Source organism: Alexandromys fortis, unplaced genomic scaffold (assembly GCF_014885135.2).
Source record: "Alexandromys fortis isolate MF-2015 unplaced genomic scaffold, M_Fortis_MF-2015_v1.1 scaffold_212, whole genome shotgun sequence".
Taxonomy (NCBI): Eukaryota; Metazoa; Chordata; class Mammalia; order Rodentia; family Cricetidae; genus Alexandromys; species Alexandromys fortis.
This window is the reverse complement of record NW_026068091.1, coordinates 114,460-124,106: the sequence shown is the minus strand read 5'-3', so window position 1 is coordinate 124,106 and position 9,647 is coordinate 114,460. Positions and strand designations below refer to the sequence as shown.

Sequence of the window (9,647 nt, the reverse complement as noted above, 5' to 3'; positions counted from 1 at the left end):
AAATGACCCTGAGGTGGGGAGATTACTCAAAGGAGGGCACGGGCAGGAGAGTCTCCCAGCCTGCTTGTGCAGGACACCTGGCACCCCCAAACCCACTCCAAGAAGCACAGCCCCTTCTTCCTCTCGCTGGGCTCATGGGTACACCAAGAGCCTAACTATAAAGGATGTCACCTGCCATATCACTCCCAACCTTACAGGAGGCTTGCCTCAGCATGGCAGCCTACAGAACTCCAGAAACCTACCTGTTGTGGGGGAAATCTGGCTCCAGCCCTCCTTTAAGTGGGGGACAGGTCCGAGCCTCTGTTTCCTCGCTTGTAATGTGGGCTAACCACCATGCCTATTGTACAGTGTTGCTGTGGATACTGGCTAACCTCTGTGTGTACAGGATCTGGCATGCGTGGGTCAGGGGTCATTCTGTAAGAATATTGCCTCATTGTGCCGCAGGAACCCGTGTATATCCAGGGATAGAGAAGAAGACATTACAAACTGTTCAATATCAAAATCTGAAGTGAAACTGAGCTTCTTAGCCAGGTCATCTGGGTCCTGGGAAAGGTGAGTCACCGCAAAGATCTTCCCGCAGCAACTGCCTGCCCAGCCCAGCGGACTATGCCACCGTTCTAAACCTCCCTAAAGGGACAGTTCCAACTAGGAGCCCCTTGTGGCACAGCTTCACTTCAAGTATGAGCTGAGGCTGACACCTAGTGGTCATTTCTATAACTGCAGCGCCCTCCAGCAAGTCTAGTCGGCCAGGAGACTGGCTCCAAAACTCCAGCTCCTTCGGATTGTGGTGGTGGTGGTGGTGGGGGGGGGGTGATCCAGAAGTGGCTGCACTACTGCCCCTGCTGTTATAGTCTCCATCCCAGACAAGAAGCAGGACTAGTTAACCTTCCCCATGCTTACTTCTTACATTGATACCACAAGGCACATAGAGGCAAGCGATACGCCCAGAGTCACATCGCTTCCCAACACACAGATGGAATGGGTAGAGATCACACTCAACAAACAGGGAACCAGGCAAGAAGTCTCCAGGAGACAGAGGAGGGCAAGAGGAAGTGACCCGCCCCGGGCTTAGAAGTCCCAGCTCGTGGGGTGGCCTGCACTATGGGTCTGCTGCCATTCACTGAGCGTCAGTCTCTTCAGTGTGACACAAGAGGATCCTCAGGTTGGCTGTCTGTGGCCATCCCCGTGCAGGGTTTTTGACCAGCTATGCTTGCCCTGTCCTGACTAATAGGGAAATGGCAGTCAGCTGTGGTAGGGCTGAGGCAGGAGATCGTTCTTAGTACAGAGACCCTCAGAGCAGCGTCCTTCAGATGCCAGTGCCTCAGAACAGCCCCTGTCCCTAGGCCTCTCCAGGGAAACCATTTAACCTGTTGGCCCAGACCCATAGGATAAGTGGTCTCCTCTCCTCCAGGGGCCCCAGGGGGACACCAGTCAGCCCTCTCTAGAGTGGGGGAGGGAAGGCCACGAGGAGCTTAACCCTAACAGGATGAGGGCGCCATAATTAGGGTCAGGTGGTTGGCTCAGCCTGCGGAAATCCCCGGCTTAGTAGGAACAGGGGCCTCAACCTGAGGGAGGGGGTCAGAGCAGAAGTGAAGGGGCAGAGAGGGTCAGGCATCCCAAGATTCAAGGGCTTAGACCCCAGCCATCCCCTGAAAGAGCCCATTACGGACACCTGCACGTGGTCCCCTCCGTCTCCCAAGTGTCAACCCCCATGAAAGAAGGGTGACACAAACTATCCAGCCCCCACCACAGAGGTCCTCAAGCTGGGGTGCACCAGTATCACCCCCTGCCCGTGCCTTTGCAGAAGGAGGAGAGCCGTGTGAGAAAGGCTGGCCTCTGCATTCCCAGGACAGCCCAGGCCAGCCCTGTCTGTAACCCTAGTGAGGATGGAGGATCGCTTTCCACTGTGGAATGTAACACCCAGGAGATGAAACAGGACAGGGCAGAGCAGGGGCCTTGATGGAGGTGCTCCCCGGCTCCCCCAAAGGCTCTACAACAAGGTCTCAGGCTGGCTAGGCCAGGTGTCCCCAGATCATCCCCACCCGGAACCACGACACAGGTTGCCAGCCTGTATCATCATCCAGCAGAAGAAGCAGGTCCGGCGTGAGAAGTGGCTAAGACCGTGCGCAGGGGAACCCCATACAGTGTTAGAACGAGGAACTGAGCGGAGTGGGGAATGTGGACCTCCCACCCCCGCTCTGGGACGGGATCACAGGGGCCTGGAGCACACAGCTGCATGTGCAGACAGACACACACACAGAAGCACGTGCACACACTCCAGGGCATGAGTCTCTGCACGTCCCAGGAGCTAAGAGTTCCAGCCCCTTCTCTCCCCTCTGATAACGTAGATGTTTCCAGAGGGGCAGACACGTCGCCTTCAGACGAGCCATGTCAGGCATGTGCCAGGCCAGCTGCCAAGGCCCAGTGTGCCAGACTTTCTGGGCCCTAGAGGATGTCCTGCTCCAGGGGTTGCCCTGCTCAGGATCCGGTGTGGGATGCCTCAGAGGTCATGACACTGCATGGCAGGGCCTGCGGAGGACCGCCACTGGTTTTGTGTAGCACCAGCCATTACTGGCATCCCAGGGACACTGGGAACACGGCTGAAGGGTGGAGGAAAACAGAAGTTCTGTAAGGACCAGGAGGGTGGGACAGGGAAGGTGCTGGGTGAGCAAGAAGTGGAGGGTCCTTGCCGGCTTGTGGTTTGGGTTAGAGAAGAGAGGAGAGGATCTAGCCCAAGGATGTCGGGGTTCCCCAAAGTGAAAGAGGACATGAGGACTCCGGCAAGCAGAGCTGTGTGACTTCAGATCTTTGTGCTGCTTCAGAGCTAGGTGAGTTGGTGAGTTGACGTGGTGGCTGGGGCTCACTGGGCCACACCCCTACACACACCCAGTGCCATTTGCAGGTGGAAAGAATAGGGAGGTCCTGGGTGGAAAGTGCTCAGGCCTAGCACATCAAAGCTGTGGGAAGAGGACACAGGAGCCTGGAGCTGGGACCCTGGGAGCCCCTCTCCTAGTCATTTTCATCCTTGCATGGTGTGCCAGGGTAAAGACCCTCTACTACCACCCTGGCATCCTTCCAGAGGTTTCCATAGGGCCTTGCACACGGTGTTCGGAAGAGGGGGTGAGGCCCAGAGAGAAAGGCCTCACACAAGGTCACTCGGAGTTAAGAGAGAGGCAGGTCGGCCGAGCAAAGCATCTCCTAGTGTCTGCCAGGCAGTCGGCCCCATTAAGAAACAGGACAATGGCAAAACCTCCTGTAGCCAGAGAGGACAAAGGCATAGAAATCACAGCTCCAAACACTACAGGGGAGAGCTCAGGCCCCCATTCCCACCCACGCCTTCCACTAAGTCCTTATTGAGGCCTGGGGAATTCTGGTGTTTAGTGCAGAAGACTCCTCTCTGGGAAAGTCCACCCTGGCCGGCAAAGCCTGCTATGTGGCCCAGCTGAGCCCTGGCCTAAAGAAATGAGCCCTCCCCGCCTGGAGCTTTTGCAGCTAACTATAGAGTCTTCATCAAGTTGTAGACCAGATCTGACATAATGGCCAAACTAGGGGGAGCATGCAGAGCCAGCTCTGACCACGCTAGGCAGGGGCTCTGAGCACTGTCCTGCCACCCTGGCCTGCCCTTGTCAAGAGCAGTTCCTGGTGCAGGCTGTACCTTGTCTTTGACACCTGGCATTTAGCAAAAGGGCAGAGAGCGAGAAGGGCCTCTGGGAGGCGTCCACTCCTGAGGAGCCTGCAGGAGGGAAGAGGAGTCAGATTTCAAAGTGCCGGAAGATGACAGAACAGTGGATGCTCAGAGGGTGACATCTAGAGTAGACAGCCAGGGTGGTTCTGCAGATTAACAAGAGGACAGAGATCCTACCCCAAAAGCGAAGACGACGAACAGACACGTGATGGAAAGACACAAAACTCCAAAGCTAATAAACACAGGGAGGAATGCCAGCCAGCTACGCTCGCTCACGGGTATGATCCCAACACTGAGCTAAGGCAGGAGAATTGCCATGAGTTTGAAACCAGCCTGGACTACATAGCAAATTCTTGGTGACTCTGCTAGAGGAAGAAGGAGGTGGGGACCCTGGGAACCCCCGATCTAGTCACTTAAAGCCACCAAACACCACTTTACCTCTGGTAGGTGAGTGAGACAACAGAATGAGCCCAGCTTTGGTAGAGACTGGGGGACAGAGGAGTCAGAAGGCTGTGGGAGATAGGGTATGCTGGGCAGCCACGCTGGCCCTGTGTTGGCCAGCCTAAGTAGACTAAGCACCCGAGGGTCCTGCAACCCAATTCCATTGTGATTTCATTGCCAGGACATTCAGAAGCAGCTTATTCGGGGTGGGGTGTGGGCAAGGAAAATGGGATACCCATCCTGGGGTAAAGGCAGCAATAGGATGGGGGTGACTATGTTACAATGGCATTTACCAAAGTATATATACCAAAGTATATAAAAGATAATAATAGATGTTTGGAAAATAGCCAGACCCACTGGCAGGAGCCACACAGACAGAAAGGAGCAGGGAAGGATGGGAGCAAAGGACGGAATGAACAGTCACTGGGTAGGGAGAAGGCTCAGTGGGCAAAGGCTTGCTGCAGAGGCCTGAGATCACATCCTTGGCACTAACAGAAAAACCAGGCTCAGGGGGTGGGGAGATGGCTCCGCAGCTAAGAACGCATGCTGCTCCCCAGAGCACCAAAGTTCAGTTCCCAGCACTCATGTCAGATGCTCAACTCCAGCTCTAGAGGACTTGACACCCTCTCCTGGTCTCCATGGACACCTGTGCGCGCGCGCGCACGCGCGCGCGCACACACACACACACACAGAGAGACACACACACACATTCTTTTTAAAGAATTAAAGAAGCAGACCCTGTAATCCTAGTACTGAAGTGACAGACGGGGATCTGGGAACTTACTAGCCAGCCTAGCAAGTTCCAGGTTCAATGAGAGATTCTGTCTCAAAATAAAAAGGGGGGAGGGGGGAGGCTGGAGAAATGGCTTGTGACTGCTCTTGCAGAGGACCTGGGTTCCATTCCCAGTACCCACAAGACAGCTCACAACTGTCTGTAACTCCACCCTCTGTCTGCACCCTCCTCTGGCCTCTGCAGACAGTGCGCAAACATGGTAATAGACATACAAGAAGGCAAAACACCCATACACATAAATTAAAATACATCTTTTTTTTTTCTAAAGAAGGTGGAGGGGCTGGAGAGATGGCTGCTCTTCCAGATGACCCAAGTTCAACTCCCAAGAAGGACATAGTGGCTCACAGCATCTATAATAAGTTCTGATGCCCTCTTCTGGCCTGCGGGCACACATGCAGACAGACCACTCATACCAAAAAGGAAAAAAAAGTGGAGAGATGATCAAGAACATCCCATCCAGGAATGCGTGTGTGTGTGTGTGTGTGTGTGTGTGTGTGTCTGTCTGTCTGTCTGTCTGTCTGTGTCTGTGTGTGTATGTATGTGAGAGCACACACGTCTGTCTGTCTGCCTGTCTGCATCCACACAGAATAAAGAAAACTAGAAGAGTGAGAGGTGTCATCACCTGAGCCAACCTAATACTGCACCTGAGGCCCATAAGGGAGCAAGAGTCCCCCAGGCCCTCAGCACAGGTTCAGGCAGAACCAGGAGCTACAGTCACTAGGGGCATGCACCAGGCTGCCCACAGCGGTCTCCTCTCCCTCTGCTCCTCCACAGGCTGGGGAGAAGGGACCACCTTGGGCAAAGGCAACCTGTCACACAGTGAAATTATTCATTTCAGAGCCCCTTTTATGACCTCAGGAGCCATGCTGGGGAAAACGGGAGGCGAGCAGCTCCAGGGTCACAAGCTCCTGTAGTTAAGTTGATCTTTTTTCCCCTTTTAGATGGGTCCTTACTATAGATAAAAATGAAATATCTGTGGAATGCTAACCTGTCTCAGGCATGCTTCAAAATAATCTAGAGCTGGGGGGCTGGGCGGGGAACCCCCTCCAGGGAACCCCCCACCAACATTTGTGGAGATGCCCCTGCCAACAATATTGCCACAGCTTCCTGCTTCTTTTCAATAAGGGACCTTGAAGCCTGGGACTGAGCCCTGTCACTGGACCCAAGAGGCTGGGGCTGGAACAGGCCTCAGTAGGTGTGGCCCTTGTTCCGGGCCTTGCCCTGCACGTGGCCCTGGCTTCTCAAACAACAGCACCTGCCCGAAACAGGAAATGCCCCCAGCCACGATCCTTCAGGGAAAGCCACCGCCCCAGCCTCCCACACCAGCTCCTGGCTGCCCAGCCGCCTCCACCAGGACTCCAAGCACCAGGTGAGCTGAGGATCAAATGAAGCACCGTTTGTTTACTGAGAGCTCGTAAAAGTCACCAAGACCTGGAGAAGGACCTGCCAAGGTCACACAGGCAGGAAGCAGGGAGCTGGGTTCCGCACAGGTGTAGGGCACCAGGCCAACACTGTCCGCCTCCACAGAGCCCACAGGCTGGTGCACAGTGTCCTCATTTACTGTAGGGTGGTATCCCTGAGACCACTACGCCCCTTCGTCCCTCTAGGTCCCGCTGCACAAGACTCCAGTCAGGAAACACAAGGGGGCCTGTGTGGGACAGATGCAACCAGGGAGGGAGGGCTGGGACAGTGGGTGGCAGGGCCCTTCGTTATCTTTTCTTTTCTTTCTTTCTTTCTTCCTTTCTTTCTTTCTTTCTTTCTTTCTTTCTTTCTTTCTTTCTTCTTCCTTCCTTCCTTCTTTCCTTTCTTTCTTTGTTTAACTTCACTTCATTTGTATTTATTTTGTCTGTATTATTTATTTATTTATTTTGTCTGTATGTGGAGACGGGGCAGTTTGTAGAGGCAGTTCTGAGGAGTTAGTTCTCTCCTTCCTCCGTGTAGATCCTGGGGACTGAACTGAAGTCTTTTTTGTTTTTTTTTTTTTTTTTTGAGACAGGGTTTCTCTGTAGCTTTAGAGCCCGTCCTGGAACTAGCTCTTGCAGCCGAGGCTGGCCTCGAACTCACAGAGATCCTCCTGCCTCTGTCTCCCGAATATTGGTATTTAAGGCCTGCGCCACCACCGCCCAGCTTAAACTCAAGCCTTTAAAGAGAATGACACTTAAACCATTCTATCTGCTCTGAATAGTGTCTCACTTAGTTCACAAGTCCTGTGGCCAGTGGCAGCGTGTTCCCCATTCAGAAGACGGTCTCCCCAAAGCAGAGAGGAAAGACAACTTCCCGGCAGTCACTCAGCTGGGAAGAACAGAGCTGTATAGACGTTTGCAGCAGGCAGCTTTCATGTAATCACCCAGACTTGCATGTTCGCTCAGCAGCCTGTATGTATCAGGAACTTTTGATTCCTAGAGACTGGTTGTTGGTGTGGTGAATGGAGGGCCTCTGCACCAAGGGGTCTGACTAATGATGGAGCCTTCAGGACAGCCTGAGACACCATCACCTTGTCTGCCCAGGGGGGGGGGGGCTCCGTTGCTGTGGCAACAGCTGAGGCCAGTTCACTGCAAAATCTTGGAAGCAATCTTTCACAGGGGTGAGTGCCCTACTGACACCCAAGCAGCCTGCCTTCCCCTCTCTCGAGAGGCAGGGTATTGGTGGTGCCTCCCTGGGGGCCAGAAGAAGGTGTTAGGTCCCCTAGAGTTGAAATTACAAGCAGTTGTGAGCCTCCTGACCCAAACTCAGGTTCTTTGGAGGGGCATGGAGTGTTCTTAACTACTGAGCCCTGAGCCATCTCTCTAGCCCCACTTCTCTCTTAACTTCAGTCGTTCACGGAAGTTTGCAAAGCACTGGTGAAATCCTCTTCTACTAGTCCCATAGCGGCCTGGAGAGCCACCCTCTCTCCTTCGCTACACCCTCTCTCCTTCGCTACACCCTCTCTCCTTCGCTACACCCTCTCTCCTTCGCTACACCCTCTCTCCTTCGCTACACCCTCTCTCCTCCGCTACACGCATCCGCGGGTGAATCAGTGCATAGCCCTCTATCAAGAGGAGGCATTCTAAAGGCGCACTGGTGGTTGCCCCCAGTTTCAGGCCATGGAACCCTTAACAAAATATTGACCTCGTAGGGCTTTAGTTTTCTGTTAAGGAGCTGTTATGTGGTTCAAAAATAAGTCATGTACCCCAAGTGTACAACCTTGCGCCTGCGCACAGTGACAACAATGTAGCCTCCTGGTATCACTGCTGCTTTGAATCAGCCCAGCCGAGCCCTGAGCGCCGAGGCAGGAATAACAACTGATTCTTCTGTCTGTTTCAGCGTTTTGTACAAAGTGCGACACACAGTGGGTGCTCTACGTCTTGCACCAGATCCCCCCGAAGAAGATTCTGAACTGAGAACACGTGGCTTTGTGATTTTGGGGGTGCTCCTTGGAAAACTGGAAGGGATGTGGAGCAGCAGAGAAGGAAGGGAGAGGCCGTCAAGGGTGCGGTTGCAGAAGAGAGAACTGACTGATCCCGGTTCTGTCTCAGGGCTGTTCCCACGCCAAGCAAGGGAGAAGGGAAAGATGCACTTCCAAGACTGCCCACTATGCGGCAGTAGCTGAGTAGTCTGAAGCGCTCTCAGGAGGAAGTCACAGGACTACAGAGAGGGAGTGGAAACGCAACAGAGGTCGGAGAAATCTACGGCCCTCAGAAATGTCAGCTCGACTCATACTGCAGAAGCTCCCCGTGGCGTCCCGTGTGCTCCTGGAAGAGGATGGGACCGTCAAGCAAAGAGGAGCTCCTGTAACTTAGGCTGCCAGCCTCCGGCAGGACCTCACAAGAACGAGGGCCATTAAGCTTGTCTTGGGAGCCGTGCCTGCTGTGTGTCTGACGTGTGTTAGATCCTTCACAAGATCTACTCATTTAACTCTCCCACGGTCCTGTGTAGCACCAATTTGGAGAGAGGAAACTGAGGCATGAATGGCGGGTGGGGCTGCTTTGCTTAACCGCAAAGAGGACGGTGGACTAAATGCAAATTAAAACCACAGTGGGAGTGGGGGTGGCGAAGCAATCCTTTAATCCCCGCACTTAGGAGGCAATGGCAGGTGGATTTTTCTGTTTGGGACTAGCCTGGTCTACATACCGAGTTCTAGGCTAACCAGAGCTATGTGGTAAGGTCCTTTCTCAAAAGTAAATAAATAAGTAAATAAATAAACATAAAATAAAGCTATGGTGAGGAACAAGAGAAATGGCCCACTGGTTAAAAGTATATACTGCTTGAGTGAGGTAACGCTGACACAGAAAGACAATTATCACGTGTACTCACTCATAGGTGGTTTTTAAACATAAGGCAAAGAAAGCCAGCCTACAAACCACAATCCCAGAGAACTTAGACAACAATGCAGACACTAAGAGAGACTTACATAGATATAATCTACATGGGAAGTAGAAAGTAGAAAAAGACAAGATCTCCTGAGTAAATTGGGAGCAAGGGGACCTTGGGGGAGGATTGAAGGGGGGAGGGGAGAGGCAGGGAGGAGAGCAGAAAAAATGTAGAGCTCAATAAATATCAATAAAATAAAGTATGTACTGCTTCTTGCAAAGGACCTGAGTTTGATTCCCAGTTGGGATCTGGGTAGATCACAACTGCAGTAACTCCAGTTCCAGAGGACCTGACACCCACTTCTGGCCTCCCAGGGCCCCCGTACTCGTGTGCATTTACCCACACATGGATACATAACTAAAAAGAAAACAAATCTAA

General features: G+C 53.1%; 1 long non-coding RNA gene across 1 annotated transcript; it reads left to right on the top strand.

Moving 5' to 3' along the window:
• Positions 1-799: 799 nt before the first annotated feature.
• Positions 800-9,367, top strand: LOC126488894 (uncharacterized). Its single transcript, XR_007588805.1, has 3 exons — positions 800-2,828; positions 5,188-6,288; positions 8,223-9,367. It is a non-coding gene; the product is annotated as an uncharacterized lncRNA (long non-coding RNA).
• Positions 9,368-9,647: the final 280 nt, after the last annotated feature.